The sequence below is a fragment of the Trachypithecus francoisi genome, unplaced genomic scaffold, assembly GCF_009764315.1.
Source record: "Trachypithecus francoisi isolate TF-2019V2 unplaced genomic scaffold, Tfra_2.0 Lachesis_group1, whole genome shotgun sequence".
Lineage (NCBI taxonomy): Eukaryota > Metazoa > Chordata > Mammalia > Primates > Cercopithecidae > Trachypithecus > Trachypithecus francoisi.
Genome location: NW_022681454.1, coordinates 82,190,047 through 82,194,751, shown reverse-complemented (window position 1 = coordinate 82,194,751; position 4,705 = coordinate 82,190,047). Strand labels below are relative to the sequence as shown.

Sequence of the window (4,705 nt, the reverse complement as noted above, 5' to 3'; positions counted from 1 at the left end):
GAGGTGGAAGCCACAAAGAGCCTTCCATAGACTTCTATGCCAGCACCTTCATGGTTGCACCTCACATCCAGCAAGCCTCGACTTGTTCACCAGCTCCAGGGTTGATTAGTGACTTTTTTCTGGTGCTTTTCAGACCTTTCTTCCTCAGCTTTTCCCCAGATTGCGGAAAGTTTAACTCCATAATAAATAACTTACCCCATAGTGCTCATAATGGTCTTGCTTCCCTGATTGAACTCTACTGGTACAGGAGGGAACTATAATTGCCTTCATCTTATTATGTTTCCAGGAACATTTTATCATTTCTTATAGGTCGCCACACCAGACATCTTCCTGGCTGGCTGTCCTTGAATATAATCAATATATATCAATATAATCAATGTAGCCCTGAATATAATATATTAGTCAATTCTCACACTGCTGTAAAGGAATACTTGAGACTGGGTAATTTATGAAGAAAAGAGGTTTAATTGGCTCATGGTCCTGCATGGCTTGAGAGGCCTCAGAAATGTTACAATCATGGCAGAAGGCTAAGGGGAAGCCAGCACAGCCTCATGGCTGGAGCAGGAGGAAAAGAGAGTGAAGGGGAAAGGGCTACATGCTTTTAAACAACCAGAAATTGGGAGAACTCACAATCACAAGAACAGCATAGGGGAAGCTGCCTCCATGATCCAATCACTTCCCATTAGGTCCCGCCTCCAACATTGGGGATTACAATTTGACATAAGATTTGGGCAGGGACACAAATCCAAACCATATTAATAATATCCTTGAACTTCTGGTAGAGAAGGCACGCATAACTCTTTTCAGAAGAACCTTATCTATCTATCTGAATATCCTTTTCAGTGAGACACACAGCTAGAGATACAATGGGAGGCAAACCATGACCTTTATAAATATCTTTCTATAGGTAATACACTAGCCTGGCTCAAAAATCAGAGCTAGGCCGGGTGCAGGGGCTCACACATGAAATCCCTGCATTTTGAGGGGATGAGGTGGGTGGATCACTTGAGTTCAGGAGTTCTAGATAAGCCTGGCCAACATGGTGAAACCCCATCTCTACTAAAAATACAAAAATTAACCAGACGTGGTGGAGTGCACCTGTAATCCCAGCTACTCAGGAGGTTGAAATGGGATTGTTGCTTGAACTCAGGAAGTGGAGGTTGTAGTGAGTGGAGATTGTACCACTACACTCCAGCCTGGGCAACAGAGCAAGATTCCCTCTCAAAAAAAAAAATAGAGCTATATATAAGGTATGCACTGTGAAGTCTGGTCCCCAGCCCTATTTTTGTCCACCACATTCCTGCCACCCTCACCCCACTCCTAAAGGTAACCACTTCTAGTAGTTTCTTGTATTCTTTCAATGTTTTCTTATAAATAAATATCTTTTCTTTATAATTATCTTGGAGGGAACTAAAAATCCTCATCCAGGGCTGAACCTGTTACCTCCTGGCTTCTCCCCGTTCTTGGCTTGCGTCTTTCCCCCTCATCACAGAGCACAGCATGCTGAAGAGAGGCCAGCAGGACTTAATTCGGTCATGAAATTTCTAAGTTCACTCATTCATAATCTCATGGTGTAACGGAAAGTGTGTTGGCCCGAGACTCAGACTATCTGGTTTCTGGTCCCAATTTCCAAAAACCCTCTATGGGATTAGGCTTTCTGGCTTCAGTTTCTTTGTAATTTGTTTTGTAATGGCAACATTATTAGAATAGATTTTGCCACATACCTAAACTGTGTCTTTTGCCACATACCTAAACTGATTGCTCATGTAAAAGCCTTTTTAGAAACTTGCATTTCAGATACTTATTTTTTTCTTTCTTCTTGCTTTATTTTATTTTTTTTGGAAACAGGTTCTTGTTTTGTTGCCCGGGCTGGAGTGCAGTGGCACAATCACAGCTCACTGCAGCCTGGACCTCCCAGGCTGAAGTGATCCTCTCGCTTCTGCCTCCTGAGGAGCTAGGACTACAGGTGTGCGCCACTATGCCCAGCTAATTTTTTTTTTTTTTTTTTTTTTTAGAGATGGAGTTTCTACATGAAACCCCCATCAACATGAAAACCATGTTGCCCAGGCTGGGCTCAAACTCCTGGACTCAAGCGATCCACCTGTTTCAGCCTCCCAAACAGATGGGATTACAGGCGTGAGCCACTGTGCCTGGCCTCAGCTACTTAAATTAGAGTTCTACAGAGTATGGCACATGCTTCCCAGAAGCATTATGAAAGTCAATATATGGATCGACAATGGCACCCTCCCTTTATCCAGATGTCACCTGGCTTTGTGTGGTGTTTGTACCATACACGGAGGCACCCGAGGGAAGAGTGGGAGTTCCAGAAAAGATGGGTTGATGGTGGTTTCCTCACTCTTTCTTTCAGCACAGTGTGATGCATTACAGTTTATGTATGGTCAGCTATATTGTCATAACTGTGTTTTAGACAATAGTCTCTAATTTTAATTAAATTAACTCTTATAAAAACAGACAGATGACTCAAAAAGATTTCCTGCAAAGAAACCATGGATTGAGGTGAAAACAATAACATGAGTACAAGCAAATAAACAACTACAATAACAACAACAAAAAGATAGAGCAGACAGTGCTACTCCTAGAAAAAACTCTTTGATACCCACATTGAAAGGCAAAAATAATAAGGGTCAAATGAGATTTGAGGAAAAGTCTGACAAAATTATTTAGTCAGTCAAAATTATCAAGGAGATGGCTTGCAAGTTGTATTTACATCCATTATCATTAATGAGGAACCACAGCTTAAGGGCATATTTTGCCTTGAAATATTAATGATTGTAGCATGATGCTGCCATGATTAGAAAGATATTTAAAAATATTATTTCCTATAGTCAGTTAAGCCGATCATGTTCCTTTCCTTGTAAGGGCCTGGTGTGCCATGGCTGCAGAGAGCAGCCTTCTCGGTAGTGTGTGCACCCTGTTGCTTGTATGTTGTATGCGTTGCCCTAAGGACCCTTGGAGACAGCCCTTTCCAATGGACATTCATGTCCCTGACCTGATGATGTTTCCAGTCTAGGCGCTAGGCAGGTATGCAGGGTGCCTTTGAAAGCCCCAGGGCATGGGAGGAAAGGTCCACATTGGCCAAGTCATTCATGTTCATCTGCACCAAGCTGTAGAACAAGGAGTATGTGATTAAGACCCCACACAGGACCAAGTTCAAGTTCTCTAGCTGCTAGAAGATCCATATTTCAAAGAAGCAAGGTTTTATCAAGATTAATGTGGATGAATTTGAAGACATGGTAACTGTGAAGCAGCTCATCCTAGAGAGCTATCGGGTCAAACACTCCCCAGTCATAGCCCCCTGGACAAGTGGCAGGCCCTGTACTTATGGGGGCTCCCACTGGTTTGCCCCTCCTTATTCACACCCACCAATAAAACCTGTTTCCTACCCCTCCAAAATGAATAAATAATAATATTATTTATCTCACTTTTATATCATCTTTTAGTGTCTTTTTTGTGCATGTATTGTAATGCTTGTAATACATTGGTAAGTATACATAGTAGAAGTATGGGCTGAACATGTTTTGCTGATTAGAGGGGCACAATCAAAAAGCTGGTGACCACTGATTGGTACTGAGACTGACATGTCCAGAAGTCCATCCAACTTATGAAGAAGACATGCGGGTGGTGGCACAGCTTGGATTCTGTAATTCAAGACGGTAAAACATTTCTCACTCTATGTTTTATGACCTATAACACACGATTGCATGAACTAGGGAAAGGGTTGTGCTTTAGAAAGTCAGATAAATGTATTTGCATTTCCATTATCAGGAAAACCTCCCTCCATCCTCACCCCTCAACTTCTAGGAAAAACAGGACTAGATTTAACAATCTTCCAATCATATTTGTTTTCTTTGTTACTTTCACCTGGTTCAGCATCTAAGTAAATCAACATTGCTAACCTATTAGTTGTGTGTCTTTTTTTGTTTTGTTTTGTTTTGTTTTGTTTTCAGATGAAGTCTCGCTATATCGCCAGGCTGGAGTACAGTGGTGCGATCTCAGCTCACTGCAACCTCCGCCTCGCCCAGCTAATTTTTTTTTATTTTTAGTAGAGATGGGGTTTCACTATGTTGGCCAGGATGGTCTCCATTTCCTGACCTCGTGATCTGCCTGCCTCGGCCTCCTGAAGTGCTGGGATTACAGGCATGAGCCACTGTGCCCGGCCACCTGTCAGTTTTTTTGGACCAAAGGGAATCTGAAGACTTTTCAGAGTCAGGGAAGAATTTTGTTAGGATATTAAATGTGGGCAATATTTATTTTTAAGTCTACAGATCTAAAGTTACTTTTTTCAAGAACAAAAACACCCTTTGTTTTGCTCATAGATTATTCCTAGTATAATATTTTAAAAGTGTACTTTATTTTAAAAAGTCATACTTAATGCATAGAGTTATTGCAAAATATAAACAGGTGGCAAAAATGAAATGAGGTATAAATGTGTGCTAAATTCTGCTGTAGTAATAGACAACCTCCTAAATCTCAGTGAGTCAATGCACCCCTAATTTTTTTTTCTCACTGCATGTCTAATGCAGCTTAGCAGGTGGAGCTCTGCTCAATGAAATCTCTCAAGGATTGTTAGAACAATGACCCCCAAAGATATCCACCTCGTAATCCTGGGAACCAGTGAATATGTTTTCTTACGTGGTAAAAGGATCTTTGCTGGTGTGATTACATTAAGGATATTGAAATAGGG

General features: G+C 41.4%; 1 pseudogene; it reads left to right on the top strand.

Moving 5' to 3' along the window:
* Positions 1 to 2,840: 2,840 nt before the first annotated feature.
* Positions 2,841 to 2,982, top strand: LOC117086508 (annotated as a pseudogene).
* The last annotated feature ends 1,723 nt before the right edge of the window (positions 2,983 to 4,705 follow it).